This window comes from Tamandua tetradactyla, chromosome 15 (assembly GCF_023851605.1).
Source record: "Tamandua tetradactyla isolate mTamTet1 chromosome 15, mTamTet1.pri, whole genome shotgun sequence".
Lineage (NCBI taxonomy): Eukaryota > Metazoa > Chordata > Mammalia > Pilosa > Myrmecophagidae > Tamandua > Tamandua tetradactyla.
Window position 1 is genome coordinate 69,522,765 of NC_135341.1, and position 22,520 is coordinate 69,545,284.

Consider the following 22,520-nt stretch of genomic DNA (forward strand, 5'->3'; position numbering starts at 1 on the left):
TCTAGACACGCCAATTTCTAGAGACAGAAAGCAGATTAGTGATTGCCTAGGGCAGGGGGTGAAAGCAAAGCTTTGCTGTGAATGGGCCCAAAGGAACTTTTTTGGGATAATAGAAATATTTTAAAACTGGATCGTGGGCGGGCCATGGTGGCTCAACAGGCAGAGTTCTCGCCTGCCATGCCGGAGACCAGGTTCATTTCTTGGTGCCTGCCCACGCAAAAAAAAAAAAAAAAAAAAATTAAAAACTGGATCATGATAATACTTATACAACTCTGTACATTTATGAGACACATTGCATTGTGCACTTACAATGGGTGAATTTTATGATATTTAAAATATATTTCAATAAAACTGCTTAGAAAAAGTCAATGGGGGAAGAGTCTACTGGAGAGAATTCAGTTAAATTCCATTCATCAGTAAAGTCATAGCTTGTACCCCCATAATTGGAGACACACTCTATTTAGCAGGCCTCCTCTGATTCCAGCACTAGTCTTTCTACCTTTATCATTTCACACCTATTCACGCCTAACTTCCTACAGCCCCAGAGATAGAGGTTAAAGGAAAATAGGTGGAAGTTAATGCTAATCACGGATAAGAAGACATCAAGAAAAAGCTAAGACTCATAGTTTTACAGGTCAGCTAAATCATTTCCATTTTATTCTCTCTTGACATATCAAACCTCTTAAGGATTAAATTACAGCATTTTTTCCTTTTTTTATTCAGTGAAAACAATTTCCCAAGCCAAAGAAAGAACATAGGAAACTTCATTGACAGTATTTTATCAACATTTATGGAGCACATGCTTCTATACAGATAGAAGTAAATCGCGGGCCCTTCCCTCAAGGAGCTGGCCAGCCTAAAGCCCTGAAAACTCTCCATCAACTACAGGTGTAAACTTGACAAAACACACATTTAAATGATAGCGATCTCAGGTCCTTAGATCCTCATAAGAGCCCATCATCCATAATTCCTTGTCAACAAAAACTATATAAATAAATCTATTTAACTACCTGGAGCTTTCAATTACTCATTAAGGGGGAAGGCGAGGACATGCCAAAACTTCAATGTTCAGCTTTGGCTGTTTGAGGTTTGTCACTGGAAATAACAATTTTCTTTAATGGGGGTGGGGACTGCAGTCTGCAGTCATAACATCCCTGCTTCATGTATCACAGCATTCCAAGAAGTTTCACACTGAATGAAATTTACAGGAGAGCCCCCAAACAAAAGTTTAGTTCAGGGGACTTAAGAGAGAATGAGGGAAGGAGGGGCAGCTAATGCTTTCTGATATGATAGCAATGGAATACCTAGGGAGAAGGGAAGGTGATAAATTCCAGCTAGATAAAAAAAAAAGAAAGAAAGAAAGAAGCGCTGACTGCCTGCTTCATCTTTGGAAGGTTGCAGTCATGTAATTCTCTATGTGTGAGCATAATTCTACTAATAGTCTACATATCACAGATATTTCTACACCCCCCCCTCCCCACCCCGTGAAGCTGTCAAAGTCCTCATGGGAGGAAAACCTAAAGATGGAGTGAGGAGAGACAGCTATACTAACAGAACATCAACTTTGGCAAACGGAGCTACTTCCCACCAATATTGTTTACACAAAACACAGCAGCATTGGATCATTCTTTAAAGACTGGGTTTTGTCTCCTTTTTAATTATGAAGGATAAAATAAAATTGAGTGACTGAGAGGAATAAATAGATAATGAAGTATCAAGGGTTTTTATATAGAAGCTCCTTATTAAAATGACTGTCTCCTTCAACTGTTTAATCTAATTTCAGGGAGGCAGGTTCTCACTTGTTCTGCTCATATAAATGCACAGGTATTAGAGGTATTACTAAGACAATGTTGTTCACACCCAGAGCTTGAAGAACTACTTTAACCCATTAAATGCTGAGGGAATCTCCGCTAGTGGCCTTCTACGTTCCTTTCCTTTCCGTTTCCTCCGGTCCATGGAAACTTACTTGTGTCTGACTTCTGGGATGTGTTTTAGCATTGTGTGTCAGCCCCATCGGTAATCTCTTCTATGCAGTGTATGATACCAATCAAGGGCAGATTTCCATTTACCACCTACTCTGACTAAGGTATGGAGCTACGTGTTGCAAATCAAGTTAAGTTGATTCATAGCTTCTGTCTACAGGGTACTTCCAGCCATAGATCTATGCTAAGAAAACTCATCCTATCCAGCCCGGTCCTTTGTAGGTCAAGTTACCATACAATTTTTCATCTAAATGGGACATTTTTGAGGGTGAAAGGAGGTATTGTTAACACTTACCCAAAGACAGCAGGCATAAATGCGGAGTGTCTTGGGCAAACCTATTTTTGAACACAAAGACTATAAAAGCGATACATGTATAGGGGGTGCGAGGGTAGCTCAGTGGTAGAGTTCTCGCCTGCCATGCAGGAGAACCGGGTTCGATTTCCGGCCCATGTACTTCCTAAGCAGACAAACAAAAAAACAAACTAACAAGAAAAAATTCAACAAATGGATACTCACATGGAAAAAGAATGAAATGTGACCCCACCCTACGGCATACAAAAAAAAAAGCCATACAAATGTGGAGGACAGAGATTTTCCCACTGTCTTGTTGAATGCCTCATTTCCAATCTTGATGCCTTTATTACACGTGACTGCTGAAGCATAAAGTGTCAATACAGCATCCCCAGTTCAATAACCGTGGATTACAAGTGAGGTTATATATTTTGTAGAGGACCATCATGTGAGAACGGGTACACAGGTCAAGTATGGAACTTAAACAAACTGCCTTCACCTTAGCTCTCAGTTGTGCATCTGTCCTAGTTTTCTGAGCATATCTGCCACAGTTCTTCTCCCATATTATTCTGCGCTAGGCATGCTGGACTGATCACTGTTTTCCATGAGTGCTTTGTTCTCCTTCACTTCGTGTTGTCACTCTTTTAGGTATGTCTCTCCCTGACATTTTCTTCAAGGTCCAAAGCAGATGCTCCCTCCTACACAAAGTATTCAGTGTTTGCTAGAATCACCCTCCCCTCACGCAGTGCTGAATAGCTGAATATGTATTACTACTTGATGGTCTGTTCCCTTTGTCTGTTTGGACAGTTATTTATTACTTGACATATCACTCCCTCTAAATTTCAGATCCCATGATATGGTAGCCTCCAAGGTGGCCCCAAGATAGCCTCGCCTCCACTCTTGTATGGTCCTTCCACCCCTACCAGAAACGTACTGAATAGGGCCAACTTGTGCAACCAATAAGATATTGCAGAAATGACAGGGTGATGTTAAACTAGGTCCTAAAAGCACTGCAGGTTCTACTGTGCTCTCTCTTGGATCAGTCACTCTGGGAGAAGCCAGCTGCTGTGCCACGAGGACAACCAGGCATCTCTATGGGAAAGCTCATGTTGGATGCCACTGAGTTCTCCTAACTACCACTCCGCCAATTACCACTAAGTGCCAAAGTGATGACTGAGCACCCTAGGAAGTGGGTCTTCTTACCTCAGTCAGCCTTTAGGTGACAGAGGCTAACATTCTGGCTGCAAACTCATGAGAGACTCCCCAGTGAAACTGCACCTGAATTCCTGACCCATAGAAACTGCAACCTAAGAAATGTTTATTTAAGCCACTGAGTTTGGGGTAATTTATGAAGCAATAGACAACTGCTACAATATTAGATATCTGTCCACCACTTAGCATGGTCTCCATCCTATTGTGGGCACTCTGTGCATATTTGCTGAGTTGAATTGAGATGAGTTATATACAATGCTGAGCACTGACTTCATACAGAACAAGGCCTCTTAGGAGAGGGTGTGCAGTGCTGACCTGCCGGGCCATGGGTGACCTTTTAGGAGACACCCATTCATATAGGGGCAAGTAATAATTAATAAAAGCTATGATTTTTTAAAACATTTGCTAAAGGCAAAACATTGTGCTTTACAAGTATTGATCTCATTTTATCTGCACAAAACCCCTGTGAAACAGATATTACTGTCCCTGTTTTAAAAACAGGGAAACTGAGGCACAATAAGTTAGACACCTTCCCCACTAGCAAATAGTGGCACTGGGAGTTTACCTCGGGCAACTTGATACTGAAAATCACACTCCTAACCATTACCTCATCTGGACAGTCAGGAAAAAAAGTAAATCAGATCTATGGAGTATCCTAGGACCCCAAAGATTCCAACAGCCTCCTGGGCTGCTCCAATCTCAAAACAGTCTTTCTTTACTTTTGTGGAGGTGCTGAAAAACCAAACCTCCAGACCAACTGGTTCTCCAACCGTGGACTCCAGACCAGCAGCAGCAGAGGCAGCCTCTGGCTGTTAGACACCCCAGCTCTGCAGCTCACCCCAGACCTACCGAATCACAAACTCTGGGGTGGGACCCAGAGAGCTGCTGTGACAAGCCCTGCACATGATTCCATTACAAGCTCAAGTTTACGAACCACTCCTCCAGACGGCCCACATTTCAGGGACCACTTTATCAGTTGTAGAAGAGAGAGAGAGACAGCCGGCTGCTGAGCCTGGCTTTTTCATTCTGACTCCTGTCCTTCTCCAACCAGATACCAGCTACCTGAGTCAGTCATTTAACTCACAACAAGCTGAGTAACTGCGCTGATCAACACGTGGGCAACTCAGGCGGGTTGGCAGGATGCCACTGAGAAAGATATGCAAATAGAGGGTTTGTGCAGGCTTTGATTACACTCTCAATATTCCTTGTTGAGCTAGCAGGGCCTTTGAGTGGGGAAGGGACAGTCCCCAACCCTGAGAATTCCCTGTAAGAGATCTCTGCCTTGGAAAACCCAAGCCTTAGTGAGGCTGGTGACAATCCTAAAGAGTTTATTCATAAGGTTTTGGTACAAAGGAGGCTCATCCTACAAACACAGGCTCATGGCTAAAGGTCAACCCATCCAGGAGAGAAATTACCACCTTTTACTTCACAGTGATATTATTCTTTTCCTTTAAATAATAATGACAACAATAATCTAATATGATATTTAGCATGCCTAGTTTAATGGAGTGTCACCTAAAACTCTTGGTTTAACTTACGTGTGTTACATGGATAACAATTACGTTTGAATACTTTTAAAAAGTCCTGATTCAACTTAGATAAGCTTTGTATCTCTTTCCACACTTTCACATAGTTATGATTTTCTGCTTTGCTTCTCCAGTATTATGAATAACACACTCTCCTGCTTTGTTCTTTTTATAAATGAAAAAGAAAAAAAAAAGAAAAAGAACATTAAATGAAAAATACTTCCATATGCAATTTAAAGGTTGGAAACCTAACAGCACAAATTCTAGGAAATACAAGGTTTCGCCTATGCTGCACACCCACGTGTTATTCTTTTGTTGCTATTTAAATACTTAAAAGTAAAGGAGAAGCCTAAAATAGCTCAAACATTCTGACAATGTTTCAGTAACAAACACCTCATCGGAATCCACTGAGAAACTTCACCAAAAAGGCCCGTGTCTGTTGCTTGGCTTTGATTTATGCTACACAAAATCAGAGAGGGCAAACTCAGGTCACCATGCAAATTTGGTGACAAGTAAGAACTATCCCACCTAAGAAGGAGAGTGAGGCTGCCTGTTGAGTCACTGGAGTAGTAGGTGTGAAAGAGCACCCAGGAATATTCTCTAACCCAGTGCTTCCAACTCTTTAAAGTATAGAGGAACTGCCCGGGGATCCGGTTACAAAGAGATTCTGATTCATCAGGTCTGTGGTTGGATCTCACCCTGCATCCATAACCAGCTCCCAGGGGATGCTGATGCTCCTAGCCCCTGGACCACAACACTTTGAGTAGCAAGACCCTACTCCAGCTCTCCAACTGCAACCCCAGGACAAACCTGACCAGCAGAAGGACCACTGTTAAAACTACTTCTTAACTAATTCTTAAAAGCCATTGTTGTAAAAGAGTTGCTATAACGCCTTCCTTCAGTACACTGAAGAGCCCCAGACAGTACACTAGAGCTTATTCTCCATATAATCTTGAATAAGATCCTTACCTATTAGAACCTCATCCCTTTGACTAATATTTGGTGAACTCCTACCAGGTGCCAGGTACTGTGCCATGCTCGAAAGGCTAAACAGTGGACTCACAATCTGGGGAGGCACACAGAGAGGGGCGGGCAGGTGATTTAGGAGCTTATAATGAGGGCCATAATAGGAAGAAGCTCAGGATGTCATAGAAGCCCCAAAAGGAAACCCTTACCTAGACAAAGGTTAATTTCAAAGAAGGAGGTGACATATAAGCTGAGACCCAGATGACAAAGATGGGTTAACCAAGTGAAGGGTGAGACCATTCCAGGAGAGGCTATTGTGATAATAGTGGGCATGATGTTGCCACTCTTCTTATCAAGCAATGGAATCTATTTCACCCTCCCCTTGACTCTGGGCTGCCCTTGTGACTTGCCCATACCAATGGAAAGTGGAGGGGAGATCATTGTGGAAATTCTGGAGCCTAAACCTTAAGAGGCCCTGCAGCCTCCATTCCCACCTTCTTGGAACACAGTCACCTGTAAAACAGCTCAGGTTAGATGACTGAACAATGAGGGACCACATGGAGGGAGAGGCCCCAGCCTTTCCAAGGTCCCAGATGTATGGGTGAAACCATCATGGACACTCCAGCTCTAGCTGGCCCAGCAGGTGAATGTAACCACATGATTGCCCAGACAAGACAGGCAGAAGAGCCCTCCAGCCAACCCAGAACATCAGGAAAGAGAATAAATCATTGCTGTTTTAAGCCACTTAGTGTTGGAGTGGTTTGTTACATAGCCATAGATAACTGAAATACCAGCCGAACAAGATACAGAGAGAAAAAAAGTGAGAAGGAGAGGTATATGGAGAAATTTAAGTAATTAGGTAGTTTGGGCATGATAGTATGAAAGGGCAGCGGCAAGAGTTAGGGCTGGTGAAGAAAGTAAGGGTCAAGTCTGCAAAGGGCCTTGTAGAGAGTTTAAACTTTATTTAGAGGCAACAAGGACTCATTGGAGTGTTTTAAGGAGGGGGGATGACATCCTCATATTCCTCACTTGGAAAAGGAGATGCTCATACTACTACTTAACTCCTTTTAGGCCTTTGCAATCTAGTGACAATTAACTGAGAAATAATTGTTGAAAGTACCCTTAAGGGAGGAACCATGATTTCCAGAGCTGATAAAATCTTTGCCTTGCTTCTTTCTTTTTTCTTTCCTCACTCTCCCACGTCCTTTGCTAACTCTGTGGTTCCCACCCTGTCAGGGACATTGCTGGGGGTGGGGGTGGAGGGGGTAACATCTCTGCCAGGAATATGGATGTACCAAAGTGGACCTCGAAGGTCCTACCTGGATACCTGCCATGCCATTCACATGACATTTTCCTCTTCCCTTTGCTCATGATATGACTTTCCTAGAAGAGGAGCCTGTAGCCTGAAGGGTCCCTTGTCTTGATTCTCAGTGATTAATCCCAGGTTTGACAATCAATAAATTTATCTTTGAGGACAATGACTTGGTCCTATAGAATTCAAACTACTTGAATGGGGGAAAAAAATGTTCCCAGGCTGTTCCTCATTTACTAGTGCGTAGGAGGTGTGGGAACCCCAAGACAGCTTAGACATCAGAACCCTGTGAAGTTTGACAGTTGCTTTTCCAAGAACTTAGTACACGATACAAACAAGGTTACTTACAAAATATCTTCAGGGTCTGGGGAAGGTATGGAGATGAATGGAATTGAAAGCCACGTTATAGCCATTCTCCACTCATTCATATAATTCATTGCCTGTCTATAAAACACCATGTCAGATATACTATGGGTTATATTATAACCAGGAATAACCCAACACCATCTCTCACAAGTGGCTGATTTACTCTAGAGACTATTTTACCAGGACAACAATACCTGGATGTCCCTGGGCCAACCCTCAGGGAAGCTTCATCTTTCCCGACATAGCTTCTCACCTGGAAGAAGACACCAGAAGAAAGCGTCTTCAGAGTATGTTCTCTGAATTCTTCTAAGGGCGTGTAAAATGCAGGTCATGGATTTAATTAGAATTACCTCACACAAAAATCTAATTCCTCCTGACAACAGGAAACATTAAGTGGGGTCAGTGATATTAGAAAGTGAGACTCTGAAGGAGAATCTTCTGTGCTCTAGAACATTTTGTACTAGATAAGCTTGTTTTCTGGGGAAACTGCTTGGCCTGGAGCTATTGGGGAGGCTGTGTTTGACAAGGCTCTCCCAAGCCACATCTATATGCAGGAGAAAATGGTTGAAATGAAAAACAGAGATTTGTGAAAGAAAATGAAGTCACCAAAATGGTTCCACAGATTTGGTGGAGGAAGTCTTTGTTTTAGAGTGACAGAGAAGAATAGGTGTATTTTGAAGGGTAAAGCTTTTTATTGGATGAATTTATGAACAAGAACATGAAGTTCCTTTTTTTTCCTAGAACTGGAAGAACCATCTCCTTCTTTCCTCAGTAGCTTTCTATTCAAGATCAGTGTCCTCAACTCAGGGTGATGACATACTAATATGTTGCATGACTGTGATGTATGTAATTTACTATTAATGTGACTTAAAGTATGAAAATGGGAGTTTGGTTGATTTTTTAAAATATATGTATTTATTAGGGTGGATTCAAGGACATCCCCAGAAATAAGTGCAGGTAGATTTATAGCTAGGGCTGGGGATTAAGAACAGCATAGGACAATACTTCCAGGCCTGTGCATTACATCAGAAAAGGGTGAGGAACTTTTGGCATAGTTCTAAGAGACACCATCTATCTACTTCTAGGCCCCCATCTTTAAGTACAGATCAGTTCATTCTTTTCCTAGTATAGACATACATTCCTTCAAGAGTTCAACAACCCTAGAGTTATCACTGTACCAGAAACCCAATAATTAATACCAATAAGACCAGAGGGTAAAGCACAGGGAAAAATGAATAATGCCAGTAGCTGCAATATGTAAACCCCACAAATCTCAAAACCTGATTTCTCATTCATGCATCAGGCTGTAGTTCAGTTGGCCTTCCACGCAGTGATTCTTAGAACCAAGTCTCTTCCAACGCGGGACTGTACTGCCTTCAGTGTCCTACAGAACGGGAAAGAGAAAGTGAAGAATGCACACCCGTCCTTAACCACATCAGTCCACAAGTGACATCCATCATTTCCATTTCCATTCTATTGATGACAACTAGTCACATGACCCCACCGAGACGTAAGGTGGGCTCAGAAATGTAGACCCTGACCGAGAGGCCATCAGAAACAATTCTGCACTATAGACAAGGGACACGAATATTTGTGAACCTCTCCCTAGCTCTGCCATATCAGAATAGTAGCTACTGAACACTGATGAAAGTGACAAAGCCAGATGTCCCTTTTCCCAGCTCTCCTAAAAGCCATGGGACCATGGTTTAGTTTAAGTTAATCAGAGGAATCAAGCAGAATTTTAAATCTGGAGCTCCCAGATCAAGATACCAAGAACAGGAGAGAATTACTTCTGGCTCCAGTGGCAATGACAACAACATACACACAAAGCCAGTGGCAGCAGCCACAATCCGCACTTCACGCTCAGTTGTGATACCAAATGTGCTTTCACAATGCTGGGTCATGGGCAGTATCTGGACTGTGTTTCTAATCAAATGGTTGCCTTTAGTTCTTGTCAGTTTAAAAAGCCTAGTTCCCTGGTCGTCCCAGAAATTTTATGATCTACCTAGTTTTTTAAATTCAGTAAATTCCTTTTAAGATTTACTTAGATTTCTGTTGCTTGCAACTAAAAACTCTGACTGATAAGATGACTGCTACTCTTCAGGGTGGCAATGGTGTAGAGAGATGGAACATTAAAAGAGTGATATTGTTTTTATTAGGCATCTCTTGAGATGGCAATGAGTAAAACTCCAATTTAAAGAAGCTCCAGAAACATTTCAAGTAATTGGCAGCATGGTTAGAGTGAGTGTCACATCTCCAAGGTGACTATATTAAGGAGGGCACATTGGTTGGGTATACATATCAAAGGAGGCACTTCTTGACAATTTTTTGAACTGTGTTTGGTTTATACTGATTGTATTAGTTAGGGTTCTCTGGAGAAACAGAATCAACAGGGAACACTTGCAAATATAAAATTTATAAAAGTGTCTCATGTGACCGCAGGACCGCAGAGTCCAAAATCCACAGGGCAAGCTGTGAAGCCGATGACTCCGATGGAGGGTCTGGGTGAACTCCGCAGGAGAGGCTCACCAGCTGAAGCAGGAATGGGGCCTGTCTCCTCTGAGTCCTCCTTAAAAGGCTTCCCTGATTAGATTTAGCATCACTAATTGTAGAAGACACTCCCCTTTGGCTGATTACAAATGGAATCAGCTGTGGATGCAGCTGACGTGATCATGACCTAATCCTATGAAATGTCCTCATTGCAACAGACAGGCCAGTACTTGCCCAATCAGAAAAACAGCTACCACAACTTGGCCAAGTTGACACGTGTCCCTAACCATGACACTGATGGAAGGCTTATTCTGCATCAGTGAGGCACACTTAGACTAATGGTTTAAGAATGCTCAGCAAATATTTCCTATACATGTACAGATGGCTTTATAGATGTTCACGTTTATATTTTATTACTCTTTCCGATATTGTGCATCTTGCCTTTACAAATAACTATTTAAGGCTAAGCATTTGTTAAAAAAAAAAAAAAAAACCGAAAGTGCATATTACTCCCAAAATGTTCCCCAGTGTTTTTCGTTTTTACCTATGTGCAAGAGATAATTCATCTGCTGACAATGAGAAACACTGTCATCTCTTCCATGAAATCTTTTTCTTAAAACATCATTAACACAGTGCTACTTTTGAAAACTTATACTTAATAGTTAGGAAGTTCAAATCTGTATTTGAAATCATTACCACTCTTACCCACTTTTGAACTTGCGTGAGTCACATATTCTCTCTGACTTCAGATTTCCCTCCAACAAGGAAAAGCTGGGGGTTGGGTTATGGGACAGGTATATGATTAGATGTAGACTATTGCCAAGGTTTAGCTTTTGCTTTGTTTTTTACTTATACAAAGTACTGATTACATATTTTAAATAATTAACCAACTGTATAAATAAACAAAGTTGGGCCATACGTGGATCAGTTTTAAGAATGAATCATGAACTACTAAGGATATGATTTATAAACTTCTGTGTACCCGAACCCTCCCCATCCAAAAAGATAAAACTAATGAACCAAAGCAAAATGCTATGAAATAACTGTATTTCTAGAAATCCTGGAGAATCATTAGCTTAGAAAAATGAATTCACTAGACAGTTTCCACTTTTGATATTTATACTGATGTGAATAGAATACATTTCCTACTCTAGACCTAAAGAGATCAACTGAGCACAAAGGTAGTGACTTCAAATTTCCCTGCTCAATTCAGAAATGCAGCATCCATTGCAAAACAAGCATTATCCAGAGGCTTCAATTTACTATTTGAAATGAAAATAGAATGGATGGTGTTAATTGAAGTATCTGAGTTGTCATTTTATGAATATTTTAGTTCCATTATAAATTACTCACTTGTTCAGATATGTCAGCTTTCTCACCCCCTCCTCTTCCATGCCCTAAAACATCTTCTCTCTAGTGAATAATTAAAGGGTATCAGAAAAAGTCAAAAAGAATTTGGCATCAGGATACCTCATGATGGATAGTGTTAGAGTTAGCCACAAATAGCAAGTGCCTCTTAATTAACTACTGCTAGAGGAATTAGCCACCAGGTCCCATCACTGAAGACTCAAATCTCAGATATCTCGCTACTTACAATGTCTTAGTGTGGTCAGCACCACCTTATAATTCCCAAGTAACAGATGAGGGCTCTACAGGACTTCGTTTGAAAGACCCTTGCTTAGACGGTGTGGATCATCTGACTTCCACCCTTATAAGCTCTCAAGCCTGACCCCAAAGACAAGACCAGCAATAAAAATGTGCAGATATTAACTCTGCTAATCTAATCTGCCTCTTAGGTCTTGCCCTCTAGGGCATCTGAGCAAAAACAAACAAACATGCAGAAAACTAAATTAGGAATATTCCTGATGTCAACAAAGGTAGCAAAGGACAGAAGGGGCAAAGGGGGCAGAAGTTCAACCAAATGGAATACTGAGAGAGGAAACAAACCATGGTTGGAAGAACTCAATGGGAAGCCATTTTATGCTCCAAACCATGTTTCACTATTAATAAAAGCCACTGGGTTGTAGAAAATATTGGGTCAACTCTGACATCAGTCTACTAGATGGGCTGCATTATTTTGCTAAAAGAGATTTCTTAATAAGATGTCCATTGGTTTGATGGCTGTGCTATTGAAAAGTAGCATGGCCAATAGTTGTGCATGTATGACATCAATATAAGCCCATAGTTTATCAACTCTTTTAATAGCAACATGCGTTTAGTGGCAGTGTTAAAAAGAGGAGACAATTAAAGCAAAAGTGTAGATGAGAACTTTTCTATCTTTAACCAGTGGAAAAAGACAAACCACATAATATCTATGTCCTGCCTCATGGAAAATCATGTAAGAATACACTGAGCCATAATCAGAACTATTTATTGAATGTACCACAACTACTCTATGCAACCAACCATGGTTTTGGAATTAAGAAGCCTTCCTCCCTTCTATTTTGAACACATAAATTCAGACTTCAGAGAAACATAATCCTTGGGCAAATCAACGTAAGCCAAAATTTAAAGCATTTTATACCCAGACGTTATTATTTCAAGGTATAATTGTTTTATTGCCAACAGAAAGAAATCATTATGCATAGTTTGGAGTTTATATGTTATTACCTCTAAGGGCAATTTCAGGTTTTTCCTTAATTTTCTTCTTTGAATTTTGAATTTAAATCTCTACATTTCACCTTCGTACGGGATTCAGTGACACTGGGGAGGAATCTACTCTGTCCAAGAGGAAGCAGGAATCACAAGGGGAATCTTGAGTTAGCACCAACACCAGAGTGCAGATACAGTAGCAGCACCTATATCTAGATCCAGTGGACTTTGCCAGGTCTTCTACTTTTTATGTGTCATGTCCTAGAAATCAAGTTCTGTGGGGGCTGTATATACTCCTGTGCTCTGCAATCACATTCCCACTCAAAGGCAAATAGCACAGAGAAAATAGTATTAATGTTCTTTTCCCCTGTGCTTGGTCCAATTAGACAGTATTACTCCAAACAATAAGTGCTCATAAAAATAAGAAACATATTAGATAGGAAGGTTATTATTGCCCTGTAGCCTAGAAATTGGATTGGTTCACATATGTTTCCAATAGAATCTTTAATTAAGATGCCTTGCCTATTCGTGTGCTTTAGCAATTATCTGTATTGATGATAGGCCGTTACTTTCCTGGCAAGGTAATAGAGGACCTCACAGGGGTATCTTAACAGGTCACTTCTAGAATACTTTCTGCCTTTTGAAATGTTTTTTCCTGTGGCTAATTTACCTAAATGACCAAGTATATGTATATATATATATAAAACCTAAGAACATGTTGAGATTTTATATATATAATTTCTCAACATGCTCTTAGGTAATAATAATCTTGGTTGAAACCAATGGTTCATAGATATATTTGAAAAAAATCTCCTGATCTACACTTGGAAAGATTGATTGAATTTCTATATATATATATCAACTCCTTTTTCCGTGGAGGGTGAATTAGAGTGTACACTTGAAGAATATTCAAGGATAAACTTATTTGGGCTAGAGACTTTTACTCCATAAGAACTCAGGAGACTCATTCATTCATTCATTCAGTAGATAATGAGGGTTTATAAGTATCAGTCCCTGATGGAGTTGATGATGAGTAAGTTGATTTGTCTGTTCATGTGGGATCTCATAGTTGACATGATGACTATGGGACTGTTTGCATGGCAACCCAGACTGAGACTCCCTAAAAGTATTTTATTATTTTTAATGGGCCAATAAGCAGTGTGTTATTTTTTGTTTGGCATGTCCTGTTCACCTTCGTTAAACAGCCACCCTAGGAGAATGCACTAAGTTTTGCATTAAGGGAATGCCTTCCACACATGAAACTTTCAAGAATATCACTTCTCATACCTTGATCTCATGGGCCCACACCAGACTACCTAAAGTATTCTTAGATCCCTTACCTACTAAATTTGCTCCCTTATTATTATGCTAGTGCCTTTCTTCCTTGGTATATAATCCAACCTCTATCATTGCTGACCTTATCTTCCCTCCTATTTCCTTTCTTCTCTCATTACATTCAAAGATGGTCCTAAGGAAACTCTAAAATCTCTTCTTCCCATTCACTGCCCTGTGGAACTCCCTAGCCCCCAAAACACCTACTGCTGTTACCCTTTCCAATCTAATGACATATTTTCCCTTTAATCACTACTTAAAGTATTCAGCCCCCTCTTGCTCTCTTCCTTTCTCAACATGCTCTTAGGTAATAATCTTGGTTGAAACCAATGCTCCATATTTGAAAAAAATCTGATCTATGCTTGGAAAGATTGATTGGAAAATTTCCATCTTTCCCCTTTCCCCAACACTCCCATCCCTTAGCCACCATTAAAATCAAGCTTAGAAGTGGAGTTGGGGAAAAGTGCAAGGTAGGAAATAGCTAGATTGAAAAAACAGAAAATAAAAGTGAATCTTGGGGCTGTGCGACGGTGGCTCAGTGGCAGAATTCTCGCCTGCCTTGCCAGAGACCTGGGTTTGATTCCTGGTGCTTGTCCATGCAAAAACAAACAAACAAAAAACCTGAATCTTATTCCTCAGAAATGTACTGATGGGGGTTGAGAGCAGATTATGGAGAGAATCAAGAAGGCTGAAGCAGCATGGAATTTAAAGGACTGCTTCCTGATTGCCCCTCCATGAGGCTGAGGGGGTGGGAGTTGGGGCTGCATTGGGGGGATGGCCATTTAGGGGACCCAGGGTCTGAAGGGGCATGGATGTCAGCTATGAAACTGGCTGAGTCACTGTTCGAGGGAGAAAAAGGAGACAGGGACATACACCTGAGAGCTACAAAGAAGAAGTCTGTGCCTAAAATATAGGATTTGTTGCTTGCCTCCAGGGGTGTTCACAGCACTAGGGAGGGTCTATATGGTGTCAAGCCAAGAAGAGAAGACCACTGTGCTCTGATGAAGCCAAGAAAGATGTACCAATGCCTACCAGGTGTATCATTCAGCAGTATGCCAAGGTATAAACCAGCAGAATACCCAGGACCAGTTACACCTCAGATCACCATTCCAGAAAAACGTGTAAGATTACTGAACAAAGATCTGAGAATCTACCTTCCCATCACTATGAGAAGATAGTAAACCCAACTGTTTGTTTGTTTGTTTGTTTGGCAGGGGATAGCAGCAGAGAGTGTGTTTTGGGATCCGGGGATTGCAGAAGAGATTGAAAAAAACATTATCTCCACGAGACCAATCTACCTAAGGAAAATGTCCAAATTAGGAATTAGTTAAAGATAACCCAAATGAACTGACATTTGTAAAGTGGTTCTCATGGAGAAGACTTAGTTACAGAGAAATATTCAAGACTGGATTTTCTCTGCATACTCAGGATGAAGGTAAGTGTCAGTAATTTCATGACCCAGCTTCCTTTGCCTCTTTGCCCCCAGCAACTGTAAACTCAAATCCCCACTGGCTTGAGAACAGGTAGAGGAAAGCAAGAAGCTCCTTACCTATACCCAACCCCTTGGAAGCAACCAGATTTGGCAGGGGGTGGGGGGGGCGTTCATTTCAAAGCCTCCTGCACAACTTATTTACATACTTTTTTCATTTTAAAATTGACACCTATGTTTTGAAGGTTGCTGTCTGGTGAAGAACCATCCAAACGTGTTTACTTAAATATTGTCTCTTGCCCCCATTCACATTGCACCCTTTGGGACTGTAGTATCTCTTTTCTGACATTTGAAAGCATTATAACAGCTCCAGGGCTGAAGAAAACATTTTCTCTGTAATCTTTGAAAAGTTTTGTTGTCAAGGAGACAGCAGCGTTAGCGACCAGGAAAGACGGCAATGAAGGGGCAGGAAAGCAAGGGAGGAGCAGAGGGAGGGAAGGCTGGGGCTTCCCCGCCTGGTATGTACTTACTCTTTTATTATGTCATCAGAGTAAGACCCAGTCTTGCCCTTCTCAAAATGGTATGTTTTTTGAGAAGATTGTAATTTAGACTCCATGGCGTTTTGACTTATTATCACTGGCTTGAGATGTGCTCTGCAAACATCATCCTTAGAACAGCTACTTTCTAGGGAAGAAATAGTGCAAGGAGCAAATTGTAAGTGATTGCAGGATAAATGACTCAACAATACACTCTACTTTCAAGAGTGGCCACAAAAAAATCTCAGAAAGAAGTGAAGAGAGAACAATCCTGAGAAGGAATAAGAGGTTAATGAGTGGAAGGAATAACAATATGAGAACAGATCAAGGTTTGCTAAGCTTCTCAATCAAATGTTACTCATAAATTCTAAGTAGCTTTTGTTTATCCATGTTGTTTTCGTCATGTAGTCAAAGCAGAGTCTATTTAAACTCATGAAATCTCCTAGAATGCACCACAAATAGTTTCGTTAGCTGAATTTTCTTTGATTTTAGAGGGAGGAAAGGAGGGATGGGAAAGAGTTAAGAAGGGATATTCTATCAGGCAATGTTCTCAGTTAGCGTGACTTTTTTTTTTTTTTATGATCATCATTTCTAAGTACACTTTCATCGATTTAGAAAAAGATATAGCAAGACAACAGAAAAAGAAAAAAATGATAATATAGAGAAAAAATAAAAATGCAAAATACAAAAAAAAAACTATAGCTCAGATGCAGCTTCATTCAGTGTTTTAACATAATTACATTACAATTAGGTAGTATTGTGCTGTCCATTTTTGAGCTTTTGTATCCAGTCCTGTTGCACAGTCTGTATCCCTTCAGCTCCAATTACCCATTATCTTACCCTATTTCTAACTCCTGATGGTCTCTGTTACCAATGACATAGTCCAAGTTTATTCTCTAATGTCGGTTCACATCAGTGGGACCATACAGTATTTGTCCTTTAGTTTTTGGCTAGTCTCACTCAGCATAATGTTCTCTAGGTCCATCCATGTTATTACATGCTTCATAAGTTTATTCTGTCTTAAAGCTGCATAATATTCCATCGTATGTATATACCACAGTTTGTTATAGCCACTCATCTGTTGATGGACATTTTGGCTGATTCCATCTCTTTGCAATTGTAAATAATGCTGCTATAAACACTGGTGTGCAAATGTCCATTTGTGTCTTTGCCCTTAAGTCCTTTGAGTAGATACCTAGCAATGATATTGCTGGGTCGTACGGCAATTCTATGTTCAGCTTTTTGAGGAACCGCCAAACTGCCTTCCACAGTGGTTGCACCATTTGACATTCCCACCAACAGTGGATAAGTGTGCCTCTTTCTCCACATCCTCTCCAGCACTTGTCATTTTTTGCTTTGTTGATAATGGCCATTCTGGTGGGTGTGAGATGATATCTCATTGTGGTTTTGATTTGCATTTCTCTAATGACCAGGTACACTGAGCATCTCTTCATGTGCCTTTTGGCCATTTGTACTTCCTCTTCTGACAGGTGTCTGTTCAAGTCTTTTTCCCATTTTGTAATTGCGTTGGCTGTCTTTTTGTTGTTGAGTTGAACAATCTCTTTATGAATTCTGGATACTAGACATTTATCTGATATGTCGTTTCCAAATATAATTGTCTCCTATTGTGTAGGCTGTCTTTCTACTTTCTTGATGAAGTTCTCTGATGCACAAAAGTGTTTAATTTTGAGGAGCTCCCATTTATTTATTTATTTCTTCAGTGCTCTTGCTTTAGGTTTAAGGTCCATAAAGCCACCTCCAATTGTAAGATTCATAAGATATCTCCCTACATTTTCCTCTGTTCTATGGTCTTAGACCTAATGTTTAGATCTTTGATCCATTTTGAGTTAACTTTTGTACAGGGTGTGAGATATGGGTCTTCTTTCATTCTTTTGCATATGGATATCCAGTTCTCTAGCCACCATTTATTGAAGAGACTGTTCTGTCCCAGGTGAGTTGGCTTGACTGCCTTATCAAAGATCAAATGTCCATAGATGAGAGGGTCTATATCTGAGCACTCTATTCGATTCCATTGGTCGATATATCTATCTTTATGCCAATACCATGCTGTTTTGACCACTGTGGCTTCATAATATGCCTTAAAGTCAGGCAGTGCGAGACCTCCAGCTTTGTTTTTTTTCCTCAAGATGTTTTTAGCAATTCAGGGCACCCTGCCCTTCCAGATAAATTTGCTTACTGGTTTTTCTATTTCTGAAAAATAAGTTGTTGGGATTTTGATTGGTATTGCATTGACTCTGTAAATCAATTTAGGTAGGATTGACATCTTAACTATATTTAGTCTTCCAATCCATGAACACGGTATGTGCTTCCATCTATTTAGGTGTTCTGTGATTTCTTTTAACAGTTTTTTGTAGTTTTCTTTGTATGGGTCTTTTGTCTCTTTAGTTAAATTTATTCCTAAGTATTTTATTCTTTTAGTTGCAATTGTAAATGGAATTCGTTTCTTAATTTCCCCCTCAGCTTGTTCATTGCTAGTATATAGAAACACTACACATTTTTGAATGTTGATCTCGTAACCTGCTACTTTGCTGTACTCATTTATTAGCTCTAGTAGTTTTGTGGTGGATTTTTCCGGGTTTTCAACGTATAGTATCATATCGTCTGCAAACAGTGATAGTTTTACTTCTTCCTTTCCAATTTTGATGCCTTGTATTTCTTTTTCTTGTCTAATTGCTCCGGCTAGAACCTCCAACACGATGTTGAATAATAGTGATGATAATGGACATCCTTGTCTTGTTCCTGATCTTAGGGGGAAAGTTCTCAATTTTTCCCCATTGAGGATGATATTAGCTGTGGGTTTTTCATATATTCCCTCTATCATTTTAAGGAAGTTCCCTTGTATTCCTATCCTTTGAAGCGTTTTCAACAGGAAAGGATGTTGAATGTTGTCAAATGCCTTCTCTGCATCAATTGAGATGATCATGTGATTTTTCTGCTTTGATTTGTTGATATGGTGTATTACATCAATTAATTTTCTTATGTTGAACCATCCTTGCATACCTGGGATGAATCCTACTTGGTCATGATGTATAATTCTTTTAATGTGTTGCTGGATTCGATTTGCTAGAATTTTGTTGAGGATTTTTGCATCTATATTCATTAGAGAGATTGGTCTGTAGTTTTCTTTTTTTGTAATATCTTTGCCTGGTTTTGGTACGAGGGTGATGTTGGCTTCATAGAATGAATTCGGTAGTTTTCCCTCCACTTCGATTTTTTTGAAGAGTTTGAGGAGAGTTGTTACTAATTCTTTCTGGAATGTTTGGTAGAATTCACATGTGAAGCCATCTGGTCCTGGACTTTTCTTTTGGGGAAGCTTTTGAATGACTGATTCAATTTCTTTACTTGTGATTGGTTTGTTGAGGTCATCTAGTTCTTCTTGAGTCAAAGTTGGTTGTTCATGTCTTTCCAGGAACCCACCCATTTCATCTAAATTGTTGTATTTATTAGCGTAAAGTTGTTCATAGTATCCTGTTACTACCTCCTTTATTTCTGTGAGGTCAGTGGTTATGTCTCCTCTTCCATTTCTGATCTTATTTATTTGCATCCTCTATCTTCTTCTTTTTGTCAGTCTTGCTAAGGGCCCATCAATCTTGTTGATTTTCTCATAGAACCAACTTCTGATTTTATTGATTTTCTCTATTGTTTTCATGTTCTCAATTTCATGTATTTCTGCTCTAATCTTTGTTATTTCTTTCCTTTTGCTTGCTTTGGGGTAAGTTTGCTGTTCTTTCTCCAGTTCTTCCAAGTGGACAGTTAATTCCCGAATTTTTGCCCTTTCTTCTTTTCTGATATAGGCATTTAGGGCAATAAATTTCCCTCTTAGCACTGCCTTTGCTGCATCCCATAGGTTTTGATATGTTGTATTTTCATTTTCATTCACCTCGAGATATTTACTAATTTCTCCTGTAATTTCTTCCTTGACCCACTGGTTGTTTAAGAGTGTGTTGTTGAGCCTCCACATATTTGTGAATTTTCTGGCAACCTGCCTATTATTGATTTCCAACTTCAATCCTTTATGATCCGAGAAAGTGTTGTGTATGATTTCAATCTTTTTAAATTTGTTGAGACTTGCTTTGTGACCCAGCATATGGTCTATCTTTGAGAATGATCCATGAGCACTTGAGAAAAAGGTGTATCCTGCTGTTGTGGGATATAATGTCCTATAAATGTCTGTTAAGTCTAGCTCATTTATTGTAATATTCAAATTCTCTGTTTCTTTATTGATCCTCTGTCTAGATGTTCTGTCCATTGATGAGATTGGGGAATTGAAGTCTCCAACTATTATGGTAGATGTGTCTATTTCCCTTTTCAGTGATTGCAGTGTATTCCTCATGTATTTTGGGGCATTCTGATTCGGTGCGTAAATATTTATGATTATTATGTCTTCTTGTTTAATTGTTCTTTTTATTAGTAGATAGTATCCTTCTTTGTCTCTTTAAACTGTTTTACATTTGAAGTCTAATTTGTTGGATATTAGTATAGCTACTCCTGCTCTTTTCTCGTTGTTATTTGCATGAAATATCTTTTCCCAACTTTTCACTTTCAACCTATGTTTATCTTTGGGTCTAAGACGTGTTTCCTGTAGACAGCATATAGAAGGACCCTGTTTTTTAATCCATTCTGCCAGTCTGTGTCGTTTGATTGGGGAGTTCAATCCATTAATGTTTAGTGTTATTACTGTTTGGGTAATACTTTCCTCTACCATTTTGCCTTTTGTATTTTATATATCACATCTAATTTTCCTTCTTTCTACACTCTTCTCCACACCTCTCTCTTCTGTCTTTTCATATCTGACTCTAGTGCTCCCTTTAGTATTTCTTACAGAGCTGGTCTCTTGGTCACAAATTCTCTCAGTGACTTTTTGTCTGAAAATGTTTTAATTTCACCCTCATTTTTGAAGGACAATTTTCCTGGATATAGAAGTCTTGGTTGGCAGGTTTTCTCTTTTAGTAATTTAAATATATCATCCCACTGTCTTCTTGCCTCCATGGTTTCTGCTGAGAAATCTACACATAGTCTTATTGGGTTTCCCTTGTATGTGATGGATTGTTTTTCTCTTGCTGCTTTCAAGATCCTCTCTTTCTCTTTGACCTCTGACATTCTAACTAGTAAGTGTCTTGGAGAACGCCTATTTGGATCTGTTCTCTTTGGGGTGTATTGCACTTCTTGGATCTGTAATTTTAGATCTTTCATAAGAGTTGGGAAATTTTCAGTGATAATTTCTTCCATTAGTTTTTCTCCTCCTTTTCCCTTCTCTTCTCCTTCTGGGACACCCACAACACGTATATTTGTGCGCTTCATATTATCATTCAATTCTCTGAGCCCCTGCTCAAATTTTTCCATTCTTTTCCCTATAGTTTCTGTTTCTTTTTGGATTTCAGATGTTCCATCCTCCAGTTCACTAATTCTAGCCTCTGTCTCTTTAAATCTACCATTGTAGGTTTCCATTGTTTTTTTCATCTCTTCTACTGTATCTTTCATTCCCATAAGTTCTGTGATTTGTTTCTTTAGACTTTCCATTTCTTCTTTTTGTTCATCCCATGCCTTCTTCATGTCCTCCCTCAATTTATTGATTTGGTTTTTGAAGAGGTTTTCCATTTCTGTTCATATATTTAGAATTAGTTGTCTTAGCTCCTGTATCTCATTTGAGCTATTGGTTTGTTCCTTTGACTGGGCCATATCTTCAATTTTCCTGGTGTGATTTGTTATTTTTTGCTGGCGTCTGGGCATTTAATCAGATTTCCCTGAGTGTGGGACCCAGCAGGTTGAAAGACTTTCCTGTGAAGTCTCTGGGCTCTGTTTTTCTTATCCTGCCCAGTATGTGGTGCTTGTCTGTCTGCGGGTCCCACCAGCAAAAGATGTTGTGGCTCCTTTAACTTTGGAAGACTCTTGCTGCTGGGTGTGTGGTGGAGACAGAGGAAAGGTTGTAGGTTGGTTTTAATGACTTCAAATTGTGAAGTTCTGGGATCTGAATTCCTTGAGAGAGGGATTCCACCTGAGTTGCGTTTCACCCCTCTCACGGGGAAGGTTCAGGTGGTAGAGAGCCCTGAAAGCAGTCCGCCTCTGCATTCGGGGCAGTTGCAACCTGTGTAATCCCAGCGCTGAGCCCAGAGGCAACCAAGCCTCCGCAGAAACAGCTGCAGAAGGCTCAGTTTCGCCCCCTTTCCTCTTATTCAGTTAACCCAATAGGCAACTTCCGCCTTGATCGGTTTTGCCTGAGCTGAGGGCCTATTTTTAATAGTCAGAAGTTGTTCATTAATGCCACTATTGGTGTTAGGTTGGACTCAGTCTCTACTACTGTTGGAGACTCTTTCTTTTCCCTCTGGGAAGTCGCCTGTGGGGGAGGGGCGCCGGCCACCGCAGCTTGGGGAATCGCTGATCCGAGGCTCCCAGCTGGCCCGGGAAGCTGTGTGTGTGTGGGAGGGGCTCCAGTCGCTGGCTGCCGCGGCTTGGGGAACCACTGA